This window comes from Numida meleagris, chromosome 3 (genome assembly GCF_002078875.1).
Source record: "Numida meleagris isolate 19003 breed g44 Domestic line chromosome 3, NumMel1.0, whole genome shotgun sequence".
NCBI lineage: Eukaryota > Metazoa > Chordata > Aves > Galliformes > Numididae > Numida > Numida meleagris.
The window spans coordinates 49920876-49945548 of NC_034411.1; the positions used below are offsets into that span (position 1 = coordinate 49920876).

The 24673-nt window shown below is 40.2% G+C and overlaps 1 protein-coding gene across 1 annotated transcript in view; it reads left to right on the forward strand.

Moving 5' to 3' along the window:
* Positions 1–23391, forward strand: part of SCAF8 (SR-related CTD associated factor 8) — a 161958-nt gene extending 138567 nt beyond the window's left edge. Inside the window, exon 22 of the mRNA XM_021391221.1 lies at positions 23264–23391. The gene's annotated coding sequence lies outside the window, so the exon portion shown is untranslated. The remainder of the gene's footprint in view (positions 1–23263) is intronic.

Here is a 24673-nt window from a genome sequence, read left to right on the forward strand (position 1 = left end):
TCATCTTTGCCTAATGGATGGGCAGAAATATTTAAGTATTACAGTAGCGTTATTGATACTGGACTGATAATGATAACATACTGAAAGTAATTCTTGCCTGGGTGTTGTACTTTTTCAATAACAGTAACAAACCTGAGTCTTTCAGAAACTTTTTTCCTTCTCTTTCTTTCTCTGCTGGGAGACACCCTGTAGGCATCATCCTTCTCCCTTGTATTTCTTTTGGATCTTGACTGCTTCTGCATTTGGCCATGGAAAAGACATTTCCCATAGCAGAGAACTACATTAGAAAAACAAATCGCTGAACAGTCGTGGTTCTCTTGTTTGACAGTTTATGGAGCAAACGCTGGCTATGTACCATTTAGCATTCTCTGAGACAAAGTACCCACACAGTGCTGCCAATTTCATTATAGAGCTACACCAGCTACTTTTAAAATTTGGTCCTGTTTACATAGGAATTTCAGTTTTACTACCATACCCATCAAAAGGTTATTGTCTGCACACAGAGAGTCACTGTTTTTAGCAAATCTGCCTATAAATCTAAATAACCAGTAATTAAATCGAAGTCTGGATACCAGGCAAGGAATAAAACTGAGGGTGTCCCTGTGGATTACAAAGTTATGCTTAACATGGGCTGGTTTTAAGCACTAATCAGCCAAAAATATTGTAATTCATCATTAGGAGCTACCTCTCCAAGAAACCAGAAGTTAAAGTGTAAGAAAAGGAGAGAGATGATTCAGGGAACAAAACAGTCACCATGAAGTGATTTTTTTTTTTTTTTTTTCCTCTTGAGGAAAGGTAGCTGGAATTGGTGTGACTTTTTCACTTCATGACACACATGGGAATGAAAACTTGATGCCTGGAGATAGTTGGGAGAAGTACGTTCAAAAGCTCTAAATTGTTGCTTTCTCAGTTAAAGCATCAGCTCCACACTGGTGCTTTCTTCCTTCGCTCCCATTTCCATGGCCTGAGACCCATGGTAGGAGCTCAGCAGGTTGTGAAGTGGGATACAGAGTTCACATACTATACACGTGAATTATATGTCCTCAGTGTATCAGACTTTGCCAGAATGAGTCTACAGCCAAGACATAATGTAGAGCAACACTTTTTTAATGAGGAACATGCATCTGCTACACGTTTAGCAGAGGATATTTCTGGAGCAGTGTTAAGAAAATATGTTTTGGTTTTACAGTCCCATACCCCTCCGTCTGTCTGCAGAGATGTCATTTCTGAGTCAAAGAGCAGATGCAAGAGCTCTCAAAGTCTGAGAGCTGGGTGGAAGCCTGGCGGCTCTGCCTGTCATGAGCACGGCACAATTCTCGTCCTCCCCTTTTTTCTGCTCCACGCCTAGCCTGCTGAACACAGCCGCTGTTCAGGGGTGGAGAAAGCATTTCCAGAGAAACACTTATTCAATAAAAACACTGCTTTGTTTAAGAAGCTTCGTGCAAATGTACAAATTCCTTATTTACAGTAGAAAAGCTGTGGTACAGTCACGTAATTCAAATTTAAAGCCAAGAGTATTAGTTTAGTTAGATGCTCAGTTCCATATCTTCTGTCAACTTGATGTGAATAGCTTTTGTTTTGGTGTCAAAACACATGCTTGAGTCAAAAACTGGTCTGAGATATTTTTCATTGGATTGATAATGCAAGTGATGAGCATGAGCGGCTGCACTACCAAAGTCAGGGCTTGAGGATGATGCCACGAGTGTGATGGCAGCTCTTGTCTGCTCAGTGAAGGCAGGTGGGGTTGAATCTTGCCTGTGCTTTGAGTCAGCACGAAGCTGGGATTGCTGCCAGCATGTGCTGAGCCCTAGGTAATGGCACAAAGCTAAAGGTGATGTACCTGTGGCTCAGTAGAGTTTATTAGTTTGGCCCAGAGCCATGGTAAGTGTTCAAAAGGCTTTGGGTTATCTCTGAGCGTGGGCAGGAGCCACATGTGTCTGCTCAGAACAAGTTTAAACCTGTCGGCATCATCACCTGTAGACATATTCTCTGAATCTGCATCTCTAATAAAAGAAAACTGGCATCGTTTGGTGTCTTGCCTCTCTTTGACTGCACAAATTCAATCTTTTTTTTGTTTGTTTGTTTTGCAAAGCTTGTCTCACTGTGTAGAAATATTAAAAGAGAAAGAAACAGTTTCTGATTTGGTGGCCCAGCACACCCAGAGTACCAAAACAAGATCTTTTCTGGACAGCGTTTCACTTTCTTCTTCACCTTTTTTGAGTTCTGTACTTGCAGAATCAGCAGTCTTCAGTACAAAGCTGCTTGGAAGCAGCATTTCCGCAGGGGAAGGCTGATAGATGTGAAGTTTTTGAACTTTGCCTGGTGCAACTGCTCCCTTCCTTTTCGCATCTCTTCCTTAGGACTCAGCTTCTGAAAGATGTGACACTCTCTGTCCTTGGGACAAGTTGTTGTTTTGCAAAGATTTCCCTTGGAGCAATGCCTAGTAAAGATGAAGAAAACATTTCTTCCTTTTCCTTCTTGTTTTTTTGTTAGTAATACTAATTTTATCTAACACTCTTGAAGGTTTCTTTTCTTTTAAGGCCTGAATTATATCGGTCTTGCATAGAGATTACTTTTGATCAAACTTTGTGCTAGTCTGCTTTTGGAAGGAGTGGCCTCCCAAAGTCTGCCACTCATGGCTGTCCCAGGAGAATGAGGAGTTTTGGCCTTTTTTTTTCCTGTTTAATGAGACCTTGGCATGGACACTGAGTGGAAAAGGTAGTGCTGCTTTACTGCATGTGAGCACCAGACCTTCCTAGCTGGAAACAGGATCCTGAGGGGTCTGTCAGTGTTTCAGTGCTGAGGCCCCTGCCAGCTTTTGAGAGATAGGGCAGCCAGGGCTTTCCTCCTTGCCCTTCTCTCAGTCTGAGGGCACAGGTATGAGGAGTAATGAGTACGAGGACAGCCTGACTCATAATCAAATGTGTTGCACTGCCTGGCCAACTTGCTTTGGTAAACAGTGGCAAACAATTTTCAGTCAACCCCCTAAGTTAGAGAAGATAAATTGCCTTTAGGTAGGCAACAGAAAAAAAACCTCAACTTTGATTGCTGGTACAAGCTGCAGGTCTCGTTCCATGGAGAGCAGTGGTGCCTATTCTGAGAACACAAAATATACTGGATGAGGTTAACAATGTGGCCTTGGTGGTACCTGATGTGGAGATACTTCTTGAGCTAGATGTGTTATGACTGTGCCTGGTTTCACATAGAGAGTCTCTGACTGCCATATACATGTGCATACCATATGTAAGTAAGTTTTGCTGCAGCCTGTGCTGCAAAAGTATGTGTAGGTGAACGGCCCCAGAGCCCTGATAAATGTGCTGATGCCCAGTTGACTGTGTTTGCTGTATCCGCTGGGTGAGAAACAGTGGCAGAATCTCCTTTTCAGTAGGCAACCACTCTGCAGATCCCTGTGGGTTTAAAGCCGAAGCAAATGCAACTTTGTTTAACTCCTTATGTAACTTGTGTATCTTTGAGACTCTTCCTTATTTCCAGGCAGAGACGGGAGTCAGGAGGACTGAACCAGTGAGTGTTGAAATGAGCTACAAGGGCTCCTTTTTCTCACTTATTACCTTCATCTTGCTTAGAGGGATCTTTTGGAGGAAGCTACAGAGATCTAAACATTTTTACTGGTGTCCATGTCCAGTCATTTCATGCAACAGACCCTGTCTGCTTCAGCTGTGTGTGGATGGCATGCTGCAGGTACTTCTGATCATGGTTGCCAGACGACCAGATGAGGAAGGGGAGATGCCAGAGAGACCTCCTTAGGTGTACAGTGAAAAGTTGTATTTGGGGAATGGTGGCTTAGTAGCAATTTAGAGCTGTCATCTTCATCATGAGTACCAGCCAAGGGCAATTTATTAAATGCAAAAATCAGGTGAAGTGTAATTCGCATCTACTCAGGATTTCCCTGGCTCTATCAGTTAAGGTATCTTCTCTTCTAAGGTGTGAACCCTAATAGGGTGATGACATGGTGTTTTCCTATGAATTATCGCACTTGCATGAACAATTGTCTCCAAGGAGTCAGAAAGGAAGAGTTTTACCTGTCTCAGAGGCACCTAGGTTAGACAGTGCATCTCTGATTAGGTAGCAGGAACCATTGTGCTGTACATGGAGAGCAGTAAGGGAGATGTCTTCTTCCTTTCCCTAGATATGTGTTGGGAGTAAATCCCATCCCGTCTGTTTATATGCAGTGTGTGTGTGCAGCTTTCACAGGTTCTCTGCAGCTTTCCTCAGAGCATCTCAGCTCACTGCAAAGAAGTCAGTATGTATGTGGTGGGCAAGCATTGCCTGCAGAGTAAACAGCACAAAAAGTTAGGAGTGAACCACTGCTGGCTGAAAAAACAAAGGTTGGTTTTAAAAAGGTTGGTTTCCTCACCCAAACTTCCAAAGCACCTTATTTAAATTTGTCTTCAGAAGCTTGACAAAGGAGGGGTGATTAAGTGTAGTTGCCCCAATCCTCCCAACTCACGCCCAGAGCAATAGAAGGTGTATGGACAATTGGTCAGCTTGTGCTGTCAGTGCTAGTGACTGCTGCATGATCATGGCAGGGGGAAGGATCACAAGGAGGAAGCTGAATAGTTGACATGAACTGGTGGCGTGTCCGTGTGAGGGATGGGTGGTGCCTGTGTGTGCTGCATGACCATCCCAGATCACTCTGGAGCCTACCAGCTCTTGCACCTCTTGCCCACCATCCCCCAGCTGGCACAGTGATAATTCCTCTCAGAATGGTTTCTCTTCAACTTGTAGTCTTCTTAGTGGCAAAATGGGTCAAAACACTTTCATGATGTTGTTTCAGTATGTCAGAATACCTTGCAGTGTTTTGCTCTGCTAAATATTTTAAGGCTTTTTCACTCTAGTTTGTGTCAGGATAAAAATAAGCACAGGACTATCAGACTTTCCCCGCAGGACAAAAATTCCATTTTCCAACCACCTCTAATTATTTCCATTCTGTTGTCTGGAAAGGATCTGGAGACAATTTAGGCAGCCAATTTACTATTGACTTGGGAAAAAATTATTTACCCTCCTGAGCCTCTGTAGATGTGCAGCCAATGGCACGTGATCAATAGAAAAATCTCATGTTTGATGATTTCAGTGCTCACCGAAGGACCATGAGCTTGGGTTCTGTGTACCTGTGTGTGCAACTTTTGTGGCTGCAGTGGACAAAACAGCATGTCACAAGCTGAGGAACCTTGTGGAGGGGTGGATGCTGAAGCACATGGAAGGGGCAGTCAGTGCTTGGAGCAGCAGGGCTGTGCTGTGAGCGTGGCCATGTAGAAGGTACAGGAACATGAGGATGAGCACAGTGTCGCGTTTACATTCTCCAGGGTTTGCTTGACTGTACCTGAGGTAGAGCCTCTGTGGGAGCATCTGCAGCTCCAGCAGGGAAGGGAGCTGCCACACAGAGTGTGTGTGCACCTTGGGCACTGAACTGCTTCCTGATCACTGCTCTGCAAATGGATCCAGATTTTTCTTCAGCTTTTCTTGCATACCAGAACTGCATACCTCATCCTGAACGCCGCTTTAATCCTGTTAGGGCTGTGTTTAACTGGGGTTAGGGTTTGTCACTAATGAGTACGTTGAGGTTAGTAATTTTCAATTATGTTTTTTCTAACTCTCAGTTAAAAAGGTGGTTGACTTTTTATACAGAGAAGTTAAAAATCCTCATTTTTAATTTAGGCTGGCTACAAATTGTAAAATCAAGACTCATGGGTACGTAGAATTAATGTTCTTAAGAAATACTGTAAAAAGCATTCTTCGTGTTTAACTTCTAGAATTTTATTTTAAGGTTTTATATGCTTTATGCAATGCTGGCAAATTGAAAAAATATTGGATCCTTATATGGAGAACCAACAATTTCCCACAGCCCTGCTTTTATGGCATTGAACACATTTCATTTTGTATGTGATTTTCCCCAGTTGCCAACTGACTACATCATACAGTTTTTTTGGCTTATTCTTTCTGTCTTATGACCATCAGCAGATATTTTGAGTAGCATATTATAAAGCCACAGATCCTTTTGCTGCGTTGGATTTTGTCTGTTACCACTGGTAATGGAAAGGCTCTTATTAATTCTGCGGCGTCAGCAAGGGCTTCAGACAGCGCTGGAGAGCCCCACTGTGAGTGACCCTGGCTGTTGCCAGCATTTGCCCTTCACGCTGGTGAGGAGAGATGTGCCTGCCATCTCCAGCCATCCAGCAGGCATTCTTCAAAAGCAGAGTTGAGATTGCTCTGGGGAGAGAGGAGGAGTAACACTGGTGCTTGTAAATAGTTCAAGATTATCTGTAAATCCTCAGGGTGATCTAAGTGTTCAGGAGACACAGCTGAATTTGAGGCATACTGCTGAAATTGAGAATAACTGGAGGAGACGGGTCTGGGCACAGAGAGGATGGTAGTGGTGTTTGCAGGCATACAATATTCTCGCATGGCAAACTGATATTTTATGAAAGCACATACTGACCATAAACTGAAATTGAGTTATAGAGGTATAGAGAGAAGGGTATATGTATTGTTGCTTGTCCACCCCAGCTGTACTAGGGCTGCATCTAGATTCTTGTATCTAGCTGTGGGGGTGGCAGCAACAGGAAGGCATGTAAGCAACTATCAGTTGATAGCTGTTCATAGCAGTCTAAAAATTGTGGTATTTAAGACATTGCATCTATTTTGAAGAGAGTTTATAGAAACGTAACAAATGGTTGAATACTGAAGCATGATGCAAGCAGAGTGAATTACATTGTGTACATCGGATAGCTTTGCTCAGTGATAATGAGGAGAGGGCTAAGATAATAGTTCACGCATCTGAAAACTGTAAACCTTAAACAGAAGGGGCTGTTACTTAAGACGCTATGAGGGATTATGAATGGTAAAAATCAGAAGTAATAAGTTTAATCTGAATAAAAGGAAGAATATTTTCACTGTCAGATCTTGTAAGTAGTAGAATGCTTCTTCCGGGAAGCTACTAGAGCCCTGTCCCTGGAGATGTTCAGATTTAGATTGCACAGAGCAGAATGTGTACTACTGGGAACTGGTCCTTTGCTGGTAGGATTTGGATTGCCTGCAATGTTTGGCTGTTACCAATTTTGTTATGATGAAATGCTTCCTGGCGTGATACACAAAGGAGTTTAGGGCTATAAAACATCTGAGTTTATGCTGATATAATGCTTGGGATACAAATATCTGTGCTGAGTTGTCACTGTCACATCTCAGAGCCAACATTTTTATGTGAAAGTGTGTCCTACAAGATCTCCATGTGCATACTTGTCATTGTGAAAATGTATGTCGCTTGTGGCCAATAATGATGGACCATTCACTAAACCCTTTGCTGTAAATGGCTGTGTGGACTGTAGGCCGAGAGCAAGTTTAGGTGGGGTGACTTTGAGAGCTCTTTTATCACTGCTTTCAAATTTGTCTTTAGTTGATTACTTTCTTCCCTTTTCTGTGCAAAAAGAACATTGGCTCACAACTGCACGGGGGGGTAGATGCTAATCGCCAGTCACTGAGCTTGGGCTAAGCCAGCTCTTAATCAGTGGCTACTTCTTGCTTGTGTAAGGCTGGTGTAGAAATTAACATTGTCAGCCTGTCAGCTATAAAAAGTTGCAATAAGGGGTTGAGTCATCAAAAAAGTGCCTGGGTTGCTTCTTCTACTTCTTTTCTTCTACTTTTTTTCCATCACAGGATTGCAGTAAAAGATTTATTCAGTTTCTGAACTGTGCTTGACTACTAAGCACAGTTAAACACTTAGTTTCTTCTAAAATAATTTACTTTGTTTTGGAACAGTTCTTTATTCCCTCTGATCCACACGCTGACATTGTTTTTATTTCTTGCAGTATTTCATCTTTCACTGGGAGTTCCATGTTATAGGGAAGACCATCTCACATATACTACTTGTTTGGTAAATACTTCAAGAAACTATGTAGAGCTAACTGTTCTGGGATCTCAAAACGGGAGCTTGGCATTAACTTCTTGTTCACTCGCATTCTCTATATCCTCTTGAGCTAGGAGGTCCTTACTGTGCAGCTATCTTCCTCAGACAAAGATGTTTTTATGAGGAACTTTTGTATCTTGCTGATATTTTTTCCCATTCTTCTCTAAGAATTTATTTGTGGAATTGCTGTAGTTGAGGTCACTTGTTAGTCGAAACCGAAATTGTAATACATAATTTACCATATTGAACTTAGTATTATGGTATGAAGTATTCATGATAATTTAGTCATGGTTGTTTTAAGTAAAGTCGTTTTTTTCCATTCATTATTGGCATTTTATTACAGCTGTATTTATATTAATTTTTGCATTATCATATGTGCTATTGACATGCGCTTATAATACTTATACATATATTTAATATATAAAATCTTTCAGGAGAAAAATGGTAATGATTATGGCATCCTGAAAAGTTCACAGGGGTAGCCATTTTTGGAGCAGGAGCCATAATCTCTAAAGTTTAGGCGCTAAACCCTGAAAACCTCCAAGTTAGTGGTTAGCCATGTGAGCTCTTTGCTGTCACATGGATAATAGGCATTCCATTTTGCTTTCTCCTAATAAAAAGAGAAACAACTGTAAGCATGGTTATTCTTAGCCACATCAGACTTATCATCTGCATTAAGGACATATAATAGTTCCTTTAAGGGTAAATTTGTACAAAAAGGTCAGAATTTTTTTTTTTTTTAGATCATATATAATTTGGCAGCTGTAGTTTCTTTACCATTCAGTTTACTGTTTCATTTTATTTGGATGATTTGGAGTAGTTTGCATACATCTTCATATACCACTGAAAATTTCTGTATGGAATTCAGATAAGGATCCAGGAAATGAGAATGACAAAAACCTCTAGATGTGAATGACTGTAAACATACTTAGAGTCATTGTGTAAGAATTAAATAATGTTTGAAGTTAATTCTCCTGGCTGGTGCTGTTTTGTTTTGTTTTTTAAACCCCTTTCACAGAACAGAAAATTGTAACTTGGCTCTTAAAATCCAGATGTACATTGCTGCAGTGCTTGCTGCCTGGTGGCAGTTCAAGGGCTATTCTTGTTTAAATAGCAAGGCAATAGGTGCTATGTGCGAGAGTCAACAAAACAGACTCTCTGACAGCCAGAAACCTCCGGAGAAATTTTTTAGTGGGAGAGAATTTTGTGCCATAGCTGATTAGGAATAGGAAAGGATGCCTTTGACTCTAGGTCACAGATCTGAAGGAAGGCTGCAAATTCTTACAGGAGCAAAAACTTGTTGTTGTTCATCTTTCAACGAGTGAGTATTGATACTCTGTGCCAGTCCATGGCTTAACACTACTCTTTCCTATGTGTCATTTTATATTTTTAATTGTACTGGCACCTTCAGCTGAATGAGAAGAGCCCTATATATACCCAGCCTAAGTATGCAATTATTTGCGGTGTTTTAGACAGTAGCAGACGTATGTGTGGGATTATGTCCATGTTTGCTAACCTTGCTAGCTTAAAGCTCATGTGACTGCAGAATATTAGCTTGTTTTATCCAGTTAACTGGGTCCCTTTTGGTTTTATACTTGCAGAAAGAAATGTGTTTCACCTTGACTGTTTTGTTGGTGTTGTTGATTGGTTTGTATTGTACTCTTGCAGGCAAGTGTTGTAATTAGAGTAGAACCCTCTTTGCTTTCTTTTTCCCAGAAATATGTCAGACTTACTGATCTCCCCAAACCGTTCATCTGTTCCGTTAAGCTTTTCTGAAGCTGCATGCCATTCTGTGACTCTTCAAAACCACCAATATAGTGCCTCTGTGATAAAGTCATTTTTGCAACTGTTTGCAAAGAGCACTGGTACTGAACTCCTGGTTATTTTTTATTTTTTTTCTTTTTAAACTGGTTTCTATTGTAACATACATATCCAAATAATAGGGGGGTCAACTTCCTGAATTGTGAAGCATGCTCCTAATGCTTCAGAAATGACAGTAAAGACAAGTTATGAAGTATATGTGGAATGAACATGTCAAGAAGGTGTTTGATGTTGTGTGGTCTGTTGGTTTTTGTTTCAAGGATTTTAGTTGATTTATTAACGCTTTCTCAAACAGAGTACTGCAACTTATGTCTCAAAAATTAGTCTAAATTTGTTAAGTAACAAAGTAACCTCTTCAATGGTAATTTACCATTCAAGGTGTAATAGATCAGATTTTTTAATAATGAGAATTGATTAAATTTTAAAATCATTATAGGAATAAAGAGTCAGCAATAAGATGCAAAATTTTCAAAATATTTCTTAAAAGTAAACAGTAAAATAGCCCAGCAACAGTAGGAGTAATTGACTGGATCATGGGTTGTGACAACTCCATGCATGTGTTGGTTCAGCGCTGCTGTCATTTTACAGAAGTGTAAGCTGAAATGCATGAAGCCAATTTACCTGATAAACTCACATTAATGATTTTCTTCATTTTCAACTCCCTCAGTTCTAGAATTTTTTGTGTGTCAGGGCACTGCCATATAGAGAGGCTGAAGACCTGCCTGGAATATGATGCTGATCCTTTGAATAAGACAAGAAATGCTTTACAGGAGAAGTGGAAGAGCTATGACAAAGTGTTTGGTGTTGTTGAGCAGATGCTAAGAAACCTCTCAAAAACTCAAAAGTAATTGTTATGGCTAGTCAACTCTCCTTGTGTTTCTTAATAATTATGACATTACAGCATTGTTGCACTCTCTTTCCCGAACTCTTACCTGAACTTCATGGTACATGCAATAAGGAAAGCTGTGAAGGACTAATAAAATTCATGTGCTGATTGCACTTTCCACCCATGTTGTATAAGACATTTAATGTGTTCTAAATACACATTTTTTCTTTCCTGCCCATATTCTCCTTCTGGCTATTAAGTATTTGATGTATTCTATACAAGTGAGTATTGCATTTATAGTAGCAATAATGCAGTCAGTTCTGTTTTACAGTGGGTCGCATTACATTTTCTAGCTGAATGTAGATTAACTAAAAAGGTATGGCAATTTGGAACAATCACCAGATCTTTATTTTCATATAAATAAATTTCTGTGACTAAAAAAGTCAAATCAAAAATTTTCCTCAAAGTTAAAGAAAGCTAAGTGTCTCTTTTCTTACTGTCCTTCTCCATGTGAACATCCCCATTATGTGGATACATGAGCAATGTGTATGCAAACTTCCTCTCAGTGCCTCTCTTCTCATAGAAATAACCAAATTCTAGAGTACAGATTCTACAGTATCTTTTATGGGCTCCAGGATTTTGTTAAAAAAAAAAATCATTAAATTCTATTCAACCTTTCGTTTTCTCTCTCCATTGCCAGCTAAATTTTGGGAAGCCTTCTATCCCCAGTTAACTGCATCAGCTTTGAGTCTTTTCTGAATGATCCTGGGGGATATTTTCTGAGTCTCTTCTTTTATCTTCTTACTGTCAGGCCTGTTTTATGGCCTCTAGTTTGCTGATGGACTCTTCAGGAAGTCACTGATATTTGTTCCTTACCATTAAATCAATAGATGAAGAAATGCGAGCAAAGCTTCTGGCTACCTCTGTGCTATCCTTCTTTTCCTGACACTGCAGAGGAAGCCACTTCCTTGGCAAGTGTCGTTACCTGCTACATCCCAACTATGAAAATGCCAGTCCCAAAGCCAGGAAGAATAGTCCAGCTGGTTTAGTAGGCGATTTGTCAGACCACTGTGATGACTCACAGGGGTGCTGACACCATGTGTGAAATACAGAGAAATGGGGGAGACCAGAGCTTATACCCAACTTTGTCAGTTGAATTAGATAATCTTAAAGGTTCTGTGATTCAAAACGAAGTAGATTTCATTGCCAAGTCTGATATATCTTTTGCGGATGCCGTATCTTACATTATGCAAAAGGAATCATTTGTTTTTCTCTGCTGTTACAGCTTTGTGTAGAGCCCATTACAATCAATAGAAGTCTTTCCTTTAGTCTTTTACTAAGTGTGTCTTCAGTCTTTATGTAATGCACAGACAGCTTCATAAATGCTACTTATTTGTGTTGCTACTTTACAGAGATTACTGGACAGTAAAAGCAAAGATAGAGCAGTAGCACTAGTCTTATTGCTGATACCCTGCTGTCCTGGTGTTCAGCCTGCAGGATGTGCAGAGCGAGAGACCGATGGTTGTGTCAGGCTGCTGGGCTTCTCCAGCCTCTGATGTCCTCTTGCAGCAGCAGAATTGTTAAACGGACTGGAATGCATGGGATTACTGGGGAATGGTGAAGTATAAAGGGAATTTAGGAATTGAATGGGGCCAGGACCTTTCAGATTTACGTTCGGTTCGGTGCTAGCAAGATGTACATACCAGGCTTAAATGCACTCTGTGTTTAAAAGGGATTAAATGGTTAAGTTCAAAATTCCTTATACTCTGAGCATGGTTTAGATGGTTTATAGCTAACAGCGTGCAAAATGGACTTCCTGGGTTTACTTACAGAATAGATTTATATGTTCATTTATATTCTTAAATATTAAGAACAGGCAAAGAATTAACAGTTCTTTACAAGCTGCTGTAACACATTTTTCACCTTATATGGAGAATTGCCTGCCACTTATCAAGCAGCGTTAAGATTTGCTGTTATTGTCACATTCCTTAACATTGGAAAACATCACATTTCTCTGACTAACGAGACAACTCATAAGTTTATATTTTTGCAATTTGAATGCTGGGTCTTAATCGAGGAGTTGCTGGGATGGGTGGCGCTTCTTCTGAAAAACTGCAGTGTGTAAATTTTCACTTCCATGTCACTGAGTTGGTTCCTCAGCTCTGTCGGAGAAACCGAGACAGTGAAATTGTGTTTCTGTCTGGAGTCATGTCAAGTCCCTCTTGGCTGGCTCTTCTGCTTCTGAAGAATACAATATGAGGGAAGATTGAGGAGCGTGAAGGGAAAGGCTCCCAAACAGAGCACATGTGGCATTTAAGGGGGCAAACCTCAGCACTTTGTAGTACATCTATTCCTTTGAGAATGGTTTGTTTTGGAAGCTGCCGCTTCGTTGACTTTTTTTGAGACACTTGGTGACAACTGTTGGCTGTGAAGTCGTTAACTGTGCTGTAAGAATAGATACATCACAAAATTATCATTCAAGTGTGAGATTAAAGAAGTGGAAAATACAGAAATACAGACAAATGGCTTGTGTAGTCACTGATATCTCAAATTAGAGAAGCAGTAGAAAAGAATGAAAAAAGAAGGCGATTATAAAATTTCTTTTTATAATTATTTAAAAGTACAGAGTAGAAATATTGATGAAGTCTGTGTTCACTGAATTTGGATGGTGAGAGATCAGTATGAGGTCTGATTTACTGAAGTCTTTTAATTTAAAAAGAGAAGTACTGTTGGAAATATTTCTAAGATTGTGGCATTCAGTTGAGTAGTAAGCATTGCCTACTACTGCTTATTGTTTTTGCATTACGTAGGCCATTACAAATTTTTAGAGTGTGTTCCACAACTCTTGTGAGTTGAGCTTGCCTTCTGACCATAGAGACTTTTCTGTGGTACTATCTGGGAAATTAAATACTATTAAATGGTAGTGATTTGATGCAAAGCATTGATTAGAGAACCTGGCCCGTAATTGCTGTATTCACTTCAAAGTAGATCCAGAAGAGTTAACTAGAAAGTGATACTTGGGTTTTTCATGCTCCGTAAAGGCAATGTTGGCTGTGTTTTCTTCAATAATAAGATGGAAGGAAGAATTCATGAGCCTAGGAACATTTGGAGCCAAAAGAAACAAAAGGATAGTTTATATGGATAAATACTTTTGAAAAACCAACGTTTGAAACATTTAGCCAAGTGGTTGCATAGAAGTATCTATACAATTTTGTGTGGGGTAGACATTTTTATTTTCTGCTTGCTTATGATTTTCCCATTCTTCCCTTTCTTCACCGGAGGTTAAACAGATTTATTATCATGTATGGATATAAAAGACCTTAAACTACAAACATTTATTTTTAGGTCTCCACCCTTGGGCTTTGGATTTTGTGAGCAGCTATTTCAGTAAATTTACATCTATATGGGGAAACTGGCAAATTGAATACTGTGCAAATCCATGTTTTAAAAAAAGGCAATTGCTATTCTAGAAGGTAAAAGATATAATAAGAAAACCAAGTAAAAAAGATGTTTTTTTTGTTTGCTACTAAGGGGAGTGATCAATGTTTCCTGCTGGTTTTTGCACCCTGCAATTGGAGATTCTGGCATGCAGATGGTCTAAATAATACTAGGTTTTGTGACTGGTTGACACTGCATAATACTGGGAATGGGGTGACTTAAATATACAGCCCTTTCTCAGGCAGAACACCCACTGAAATCACATTTAAGTGTCATCAGTGGAAGCTTTGCCAAAAAAAAAAGCACTATGGATTTGACCCCAAAGTTATTACTACCAAATTTCATATGTAAGTCTTTCATTATTGTGTTTTTCAAGAATGGAGTACTCGATTGAATCCTGGAATTCATTATAACTTTCAGTTTTCACCAGAGTATCAGCCCTTAAATCTGCATTTCCATTGGAAAATATATATATTTTTCCTTTTTGTGTTGTTGCTCAAAAATAAGTAGTAAGCATACTCTGTGGCTCATGTGAGCAATTGCCTGAGGTGCCTAAAAGACGAGCCTCGGCCTCCAGGCTCTCTACATGAATAGAGGAGAGAATTAGTTACAGCCTATGTTGTCTTTTAGCTGAGAGTCCAGTCCTATCGCCACTCCATTAGCATCTGAGGTGGTGTAGGGTGCGTACTGGTTTAGGAATCAGGTCAGGTGGGGTAGGTGAAAGACCTACTGCGATTTGTGGAAGAAGTAATATGTAGCTAGGTTCAAAATTCCTTTTTAGAAGTTAGTGGGTTACCTTTTTTTTTTTTTTACCATGGATAATGGAGATTGTGATAGAGCTGTGTCATTTAGCTTAGAAAATCCTGTGTTACTGTAGGACGCAAAGTAAAGTTTCTTATTTTGCATGGCTAAATCTACAGTACTCCTGTCTTCCCCTGTGTAAATTATTGAAGCAACAACAACAAAAAGGAGGGAGGGGACGTTAGTATTTGAAACTGTTTTAATATGCCTTTATGCTTCCAACTGCATTATTCAACATTTATATATAAAATACTGTAGGTGAAGGTGGCAGGAGCACCTTTAAGCATGCCTCCTGTATAACATTTTAACCTGTGTTTAGTTCTTGCCAGCCTTCAGTCAGTCATATGAAAAAAAATTCCAGTGTTTTTTTTCTGCCTCAGGCTGAAATGTCTTGGAAAAAATTTCAACAGAATAACTCCAAAAGCTTTTGAAAGAATGCATTACAGAAATCAGAGAGGTTTGTCCAACCTTATTTAGCCAGCCATTCCTTCAAAGAGTTGTTATACCTTTGGGAAGTAGAGAGGGGAGTCAGGATGGCTTTTGCAGCCCCATGGAAATTAAATCAGATTTACTAACTTGAGTAGGTTGGTTTAAAAAAATAAATAAAAATCATTACTTGCATGTTCTCAAGAGCAGGTTAAGTGCTTACTGATAAAATCTTCTAGTACGCCCACTATATAAAACGTGCTTCAACTGCACCAGTCTCTGTGCATGCTTGGGGTAGGGAATATGATTGGTGGTACTGAGTGCCAGACTGGGCAGCCCTGCTGTGCCATCTGCCTCTGCTTTTGTCAGAGAAGAAAGTATCTGGGTGTTCAGAGGTCTTCCAAATTGAGTAGAGCTTTACACCAACACATACTCAAGACAATAATTGAAAAGCAGTTGAAAACACTATTTCATTCATTTACTACTGTCGTCATTCATGCAGTAATTCCTGACAAAGCTAGGAGTAGAGTGTATTGTCTGCTCCATATCTCGCTCTCAGTAATGCCTAGGAGGAGAGGTGATGCCAGAAGTTTGGGAACTAAACTTTGAACATCAACTTCGTCTTTTACTTTTCTTTCTCCAAGTTTGCAGTGGGATGCTGGGACTACCAACTTTTAGGATTTTACCAATAAATCTTTGTTATTTTAAAGTCATAGCTCTGGGATAGTTTGGTGGCTTCAGTTTGGTGGCAAAACGAAGGCCCGTCTGAGGAGTTTCAGAGGGTGGGAATGAAGTGGCCACAGATAGATCAGCATTGCTCCATTCAGGATCTAAAGACTTTGTGTAGCCTGTGTTCTTTTCTCCCGTTTTTGTTGCTCTTTAAGGTTTATAATGATATAATAGAATCACAGTATCATAGAAACATAGAATGGCTTGGGTAGGAAGAATCATTAAGTTCCAACCCCCCTACCGCAGGTAGTGTTGCCAACAGCTAGATCACGTATCAGATCAGGCTGCCCAGGGCCCCATCCAACCTGGCTTTAAACACCTCCATGAATGGGGCTTCCACAGCCTCTCTGGGCAGCCTGCTCCAGCATCTCATCATCCTCTCAGTGAAAAACTTCCCCCTGACATCTGATCTAAGTCTCTCCTCCTTTAGTTTAAAACCATTCCCACTTGTCCTATCACTATCTACCCATGTAAAAAGTTGATTTCCCCCGTTTATAGTCTTCCTTTAAATACTGGAAGGCTGCAATGAGGTCTCCTCGCAGCCTTCTCTTCTGCAGACTGATCACGCCCAGCTCCTTCAGCCTATCTTCATTGGAGGTGCTCCAGCTCTCCTCTCTGGTGACTCTCACTTCTCCCTGTTTTTTTCAAAGCTTAGCTCACTCAGCAGGCGCAAAATGCTCACCCTAGTGTGAAGTGCTAACTGGTATAAGCACTTGTGGAGGGAACGCTTTTGATAATAGTAACTAAAACAGAACTTTTAAAGTTGTGATAAGTGAGAGGCACAAGGAGCTTTTCTGGATGGGAGAGTTTGTATTTAAGCAGCTGAGGTGGATATGGAGAGGGAAGCACTTGCCAGCCTCCAGTCTTGGCTGAGTTAGTGGGCTAAGAAATAGCTCAGGATTGTAACAAATAGATAATTGCTTGCTGAGTATAAATGCCTAGGTTGCTTTTACAGCCTTGCTTTAATCTGCTGCCTTAACAGTGATGAAGAATAGCGTTTTGTTGACTTTCAGATTCACTTCGCACAGCCAAAGGTGAGTGTTACCATGGATGTCCTAGCAACTTGCAGCAGTCATGATACACTGTTAGGGTATTCTGTAAGGCTTTGTTCCTTAAAAGTAAGAAAAAACACTTTAAAATTAAAACTTGTTTGAGTGAAAATGTTATCATCAATGTTAACTTTATGCTTTTAATTTGGAAAAAAAAACAATGTAAGGGCCATAGAGTAAGCTAAAACAATTAAGCACTTTAAGGCCTCTGCATTGCAAAATCTTACATAAGATCTAATCAGTGGTTGAATAGTACATTTATCTACCTGACAGCTGGAGTTAATGGTGGGTGACTTTCCAGGGAGTTCAGGCGCTGAGGTAAGCAGGAACAGTTTTGATGTTTCTGCTAAATGTTGATGTGCTACATTTTTCACAGGTATATTTAAGCAAAAAGACAGAATTTTGATCTTTGAGGTTAATATGTTTAAGTCAACTACTTCCACCATTTTGGTTACTTTAAATCGGTTATGAACGTCCTGATGAAAATACAGTATTAAAATATGAAGTTATTTTCTTGTATATGACTTAATGTATCAAAAAATTGTATAAGCATGCTAGAGAAGGGAAACTGGAGTACTAAAAAATAATTTTAAAAGTTATATATTCTCAAGTATTTCTTACATCATGATGTCTGTAAAGTGTAATGTCAAAATCTGTTAAATTTTGTATCTGCCATTAGATATGAGCAGTGGCCCATTGGTAACGTTGCTAGCATTATAGGAATCTGAGGCTTTCCTTCCTACATGTCCCTTGTTTGGCTTTCTTTGTTAGCTTCATGGAGAATTTCATGGAAACCTCTAACTTTTTTTCTCTCAGAGGTTTTAATTTCTTTTGAAACTTTGCTTAGGAAATAAACAGCTTTTTATTGTTAGTATTGTTTGGGGTTTTTTTTTGTAACTGTTTTCCTTGTGTTTTCTAGTGAATACTCTATAACACAAGGTTTAAGAAATGGATGGATTCACCTTGAGTGTTTCTATCAAGCTCATCTTTTTTCCCCTCTTAGCTTCCTATACCTGCAGGTTCACTCTTGAACAGTAACATCGTTTGTGTGTTGCTCCTGGGTGCTCAGTCTGAGCTCCTGGATAGAATAACACCACTGTTGCTTTAAGCCCCCAGTGTTGCTTTACATAAATATGGCCTGGTTTATAATGTTGCTTTAAATACACAATTAGGGAGTTCATCTCCATTTCAGAAAGTGTTTATGACTGATCTCGACGAGGAATGTTTGTATTTCTTAAGTTGTTCCACTGCAAAAATGTTTCGAAATTCAGAGTCCCAAGGTGGTGTTGGGGCTTCACTTGTGCTCCCTGCAGCTTGAATTCTGTCAGCACTGGAAAACTGTGGCTTTGCATTTGTCTGCGAATAGATCAAGCTCAATTCTGCTATTTCTGTGTCCGCTTCCAATCAGTCACCTGCTTTTTAAGTCAGCATCACTGATCTGATCTGAGTGCCCTGTGACTGTCAGGAGCCTCAACAGGATGCAGTTGGGGCCTCAGTCCTTTGCAGTAACATAGGCAAATTGTCTTCTTTCCAAAGCCTCAAATAACTGATTTAAAAAAAAAAAAAAAAAACCTCCACCAACAGGCATAGTGGCAACAGAAGAAAGTGACCCACAGAAGGATTTATTCTAGATGCTGTTGAAATAACATGTTGATATAGGATGAGATTTTCTCACTTGACTTCTGCTGACGCCACTTATTGATTATGTATTGAGTTGACAGGCCAATGGAAAAATCCTTTCTGTCCATGTACCAGAACTTCTGCAGGACTGCTGTGTGTTCTGCATGGTGGCTTGGGCTTTGAAAGTAAGTATGAGGGTAAATAATGCAGAGTATCAGGAGAAGCATACACAGGTGCAGAGATTATCTGAAGCATACAATTTAGGTTGTGGAAGACAAAGCCCTGCCCCTCCCATTCTGGCCTGCCTGACCTGGCTGTCCAGTTTCCCCCACACCTATCTTTCTAATGTCATCTTCTAGTGACCAAAGAGAGGGATTGGGCTGCGCCTGTACGCAGAGCTGAGTCACCACCTTGTGGGAGACCTTCCTGGATGAGGGAAAATAGAGTGGGAGGGTTAGGTTGAACTGACCTGGGAATCAGCTTTCTGCCTCCAGGCCTGTGGGAAGGAGATGGTCTCTCCCTTGGTCATGGACAGGATGGTCAGCAGGCAGATCTTACCATGGGGATGTTTTCTGTTAGTGTAGAGGCCAGGAGGGGATTTTCCTGAAAAGAGAAAATTTAGCCAATCCTGCTTGCAGACAGAATTGTGTCTTTAAAGACAGGTGACATGTGAGCTCTGCAAAATTAAGGTCACTGTGAGTTGTGGTCTACAGATATGGTCAAAGAATCATTACCTATTTTTCAGGGGTAAAAGACTCAGGATCGGGCTGTAGGCCAATGTGCAGCTGGAGATCTTTTGGCGAGAGCTGAGAGCTTAAGGAAAAATGATGAAAGCTTTAAATGAGGTTTTCTATTTGATTGTCGTCCTAGGTGGGACACTGAAACTCACTTTCTGGGTGGGAGTGTGCCTGGTTTCAGTTGTGGTATGTATTGTATACTGTGTGCATTCCCATCAAGCACCAGTGTCATCCTTCATGGCTCAGCTGATCTGACTAATTCACGGCTACAGTTTTCTGGCAGGACTTTGCAAATATGTATTGATCTCCTAGCCTGGGTTTGTTTATTTTGCAGAAATGCAATGAAGTTAAATAGATGGCCATGAAGTCCAAGGCAAGAAAGCATGAGGTTTCCTGAAGAGGAAAGTAAAATAAAAAGTATCTCAGAAGCATAATAGTGAAGAGTTTTTCATGTTGTGTTGTGGAGCTTTTTGCCCTTTTTTTTTCTTTTTCCCCTTGAAGTTGAATGAGGAGGAAAGCAGTTTAATCCAGAACTAATTAATGCACATTTCTCTGGGGTGGGATGCTCTCTGCTCAGTCACACCTTCAGAGTGACTCAGGTGGATTAATCAATGTTAATCTTTCTAATTAAAACTTCTGCTGAGAGAATTAGAAGCTTTCAGCAGTGATCAGTGGTTTTTTGTGTAACTAGTGAATTAAAGGTAAATAATATTAATATCATTTTTACTTTTCTTCCAGTTGATCATTCAAAGGTTATGAATGACTGATTGACTGCTATGTGTGTCCTGTACATTTGCACATTTAGAGTGGCATGTTAAGGCTGAAAAGGTTGAGTTTTTCTGCTTTATTTTTTAATTCTGCTTCAAGCAGGAGCAGCTTACCATCTTATTATATCTGATCTTCACTGTCACACTAGTTAGCCATTTGCTGATTTTTATATTTGTTTATCCCTCCTTTATACAGCAGAAAGATAGAAGTGTGAGTACAAGATTAATGGCAAATTCTGGTTCTAAAGCCATAGCGCTTACTGTCTTACTACAGGTTATTCTGTTAAGAAAACATGATCAGCTGTGCCTACTTGTCTGATGGCAGATCCTTTTGCATTGTATTTACCACGTTTATGGCACAGCATTTTGGCATCTTTAGTAGACTCAAGGGTAGTACTGCTTTCTGAGATACGTGAGGTTTATGTGAGAATTACTTCAGTGTGGCAATTCTATCTTTTGATTGCTTTCTTTTTGTTACCGTTCTCCATTTTTTGATGCATGAAAGATTTTTTCAGATGGATTCCTTCAGAAATGCTTCACCCTAACTAAAAGTTTGATGAGAAAGGGTGGCATTAAAAGGCTTGTTTTAGGAAAGAGGCAAGAAGAGTGTAGTAAGATCATTGATGTAATGTCTGCTTCCCCCTAGCCTGCTATAAAAATATATTTGGATGAGTAAAGCTCTGTGTGTGTGCAACAACATGCTGCATTTCATTGGGAGCTTCCTCGTCTTAGGCCTTATTATTAAGGACTCTAAATATGGGGAAATGGCTATCGTAGAGCTGGCAGAGAATTGCTGCAAAGTTTGTGCTGACAGTGGCAAACTTCTCTCAACACTTGGTGGACATTTTGAGGAGGGACATTGAGACCTCCCTGAGAGTTAACCCTCTGGGAGTGCTGGGAACACTTCAGAAAAACTGGCCCTCCCTGGCCAGTAAGTTTTCTTCAACAAACAGGATGTAGACCTTAACAAGTTTCCGAGTAAAGCTTGACTGGTAGGAAGGTATTGTGTTACTTTCCCATGGGTTGATTCTTTCATTATCTAAAGTATTACACCGTCTGCCTGCTATAAACATAGTGCTCTCATTTCTGCCAGTTTTTACCCAGATTGAAATGTTTTAGCTGTACATTTAGAAACCTTGGATAACTGAGTTTTAGTATGCGAGGTCACCACTGCTGTAATCAGCGAACAGGCAACTACGTTTCTCCAATGCCATGGGTGAACAAAAATCCAGGAAAATCAGGTTTGCATATGAGTGCAGAGTTCATGTCTACATTGCTGAAACTGTGTGCACACAGTGACACAAGTCTTGCATTTAGCTTCTTCTAGCTCTTGCAGTACTCTCACTCAATTCCTGCCAAAGCGTTAGTAAAGAAGCTCCATCTGTGAAGAGATGGAAATGGGGTTGTGGTAGGAAAGGGAATATACTCAAGCAGCGTTCTGTTGTGAGCTGAAACCTGAAAAGAGAAAGGGCACTCCTCAGTTCAGGAATTTAGGAAAGATTCATGTAGATGAGAACAAGCTGCCGTTTAAGTCTTTTAAGTTTTAATTGCTGGTGGTCAGGAGCTAGGTACCATAGTGAAGGAAGAGCTGCCTCCTTTGAGGAGCATGCCACGGGGTAGGAAAATGAAGTATGACAGAAGTACATCAGTCATATTAGCAACACTATGAGCTTTGCAACAGAAGTCATCCATGCTGCATAGGTCGGCACTGTGTTACCTGAACTCCATCACCATTTTGGTGGTGTGTGCTCTAAATATTTGGTGTTGATAGATATCTACTCCTCCCCACAGCAGAGCAATTCTCTATTTTGTAGTAGGAAATTTGCAAGTGGGTTTTATGATAACAGCTGAGAAGAATATTACTTAAGCCTTATTACTCATGTTTCCTTTTGGGTGTAACTTACAGCCTGATACTGCTCCTTACTTTACTGACCCATTGTTAATTTGTCCCTTTTGCATTGTGGGTTTGCTGCTTGTATTACTATTTCGTCTGCATTTTATTTTAGTGGGGCAGCCTTTGTTTTCAGTGAAGTCATTTTGGGACTATTGCAGTGTAAGAACATGCTCTAATTCCACTAAGTAATCTTAATAAAAGAAAACATCTAGTTCTGTGTAGCTCTATTTTTTTCTGCTTGACAGTTTAAATGGAAGAGCAACCACTAGTTTCTATTTCACATGTACTGTTTTAATTGAGAATCTATATTGTTATACGCTGATTCTATCACGAGGCTTGTCAGTGAGATCTGCTATTTGAAGTAGGAAAAAATTCTTGTGTTAGTTTTAATTGTGCTGTAGTTTGTCAGTTTAAAAGTTGTAAAAATAAGGATATTTTTACGACAAGGTGCTGTGTGCCGTGAAGAAGCTGCTGAAAGTCAGCCATGCCAATTGAAACATCACAGCAACTCTTGTAATACAGTCTGACATTTTGCGTCATGAAGACAACAGAATTTGTAAAGCAAGAAGTTTTCCTTGCCAGCTTTGGGGAGCTCAGTTACACACTATCTCCAGTGTACTCACATGGAACAAGTAGAGCAGTGATGTTTTCTGTCTTACTGTTTTCAAGTGGTGCAGGGAGAAGAGCAAGAGGTTAGTCTATGTCTGTCTGCTCAAAAACAGAGCGCTGCTCTCAAGAGCATGTCTGGGCTGCTGCAAGCAAACTTCCGCAGATCTTTGTAGCTGAAGCATGGCTATTTTATGAGGTCACAGCTAGGATTTGGTAGGCACTATTCACAGTCAGTGCTGCTGCTGTAGAAGGAAACCATGCTGGTCGTGGCTCCTTTCAAGCTTTCTTTCCTGGTCAAGTGGACTGAGTGGGGATAATGGAGTTATTGCAGTGCAGACCTCTCCTTACAACAAACCTGGGTTGCTCAACAAAAATTCCTCTGAGGCACATGTTGACATTTGTTGCATTACTGGTTTCTAAAGCTTTTTGCTGCTGCTCATGAGTGGTGCACATATAATGCTTAAGTGATGTGTGAATTCAGTGAAGGTGGTTCTAGTCACTCTTTTTGGGTGAGTTGTCTTTGCATGTAAGAGGTTTATGTTTAAGCTGGCTGTGGTTCCAAATTGAACTTATTTCTAATGTAGCTTGTCATCCACGTGTTAACAAAATGTTTTTTGTTTTTCAGATTGCCAACGCTACAAAAACAGAGACTACCAGCAAAAAATTCTTCAGCTCATGGAGCGGCAAGGGCAGTGTTAGGAATACACCCCACCCTTGCGCTTTTGCTCCAGGATGCAGTGAGAAGCAAGGCATGCAAAGAGCAAATAATTATGCAAGGTTGGTTTGTTTGTATTTTGTTGGTTTGCTTATTTTTGAATGAATAAACTGGATTATGAGACAGTTATAGGCCAAGGTCCAGATACAGCCAGGTTAAGTTCTGCGTTAGTCCCTGAGTCTTAGATTTCATATTGGCTGGGTGCCTTTGAAGGTTTAGAGTCAACAAATATTGAACACGAGTGCTGAGGAACGAAAATGGAGGCCATCCGAGTTGTTTCTCTCAAGGCACGTATCCAATTCTTAATGCATTTGACCTTGAAATTGGCTATATTTACAAAACTTCAGTACAGACAAGGGTTCAAATCTGTAAATAGCATAGATGCAGTTTTCTATACTTAAGGAGGGGGAGGGAGGGGTTTAGGCTTTTTCCTGCCCAGCTATTTAGAGTGTTATGATGTGGTAAATGCTTGTCTATCAGATGAGATGGAGTGGATGAGCAGTTTCTGGTGCAGTCTGTGTTGTTCCAGAATTAGACAGAAAATTGCCAACAGAGATACCCTATTTCTGATCTCTCTCGTCTCTCCTCAAAGTGCAGAGCAGTGTTAAATTTTAGTTCTGCTAATTATCAGATGTCTTTCTGCCCTACTCACAGATTTTATGCATGGCATATGAGAGAGACTTGCTGTGGGTTTGAAAGACCTGGTGCAACTGCGCTTTCAGGAGGGCAGGTTTCCTTCATTTCCCTTTGATTTGTCATGTGAAGCAAAGGGGTTGTTTTAGATGCTTAATCATAGTGTTTTGTGAAATGGTGATGGAAGAACATTTATTCAGCTTTTCTGTATTTTGAATTCCTTAGCATTGTTTGCTATTATCACTTGAAAAGAAGTGTTTTCTCAATATCGCACTATGTTCTATGCTATGTATGCTACTAATTAACACAAAACCTAGGTGTGTTTGTGCTTTGTAGCAGTAGCCAACTGCGTAGCCCTAATAAAGTCACCTTTGAGAAGTTCAGGCCCATGGGCATTTCTGCATGTTACGAAGTCATAGGAAGCAGGGCTGAATGTGAATGCATCCAGTTCATCTTCATTCCCCAGGAGTTTGTGTGACACCTTCTTCAGCACATCCACTGGCAAAGGGTGCAGTGTTGGAGGGATTGTGACCCTGCCTGTGCTGCAACAGGAGTGCTTTTCTCTCCTGACAAACTGCTTTAAGGAAAACAGATGCTGAATAAGCAAGTGAACTCCAAGTTGCAGGTTTCTCCTTGACTGATGCCCACCAAGCAGGTGACTCTTAGAACTGATTGTTATATTATATT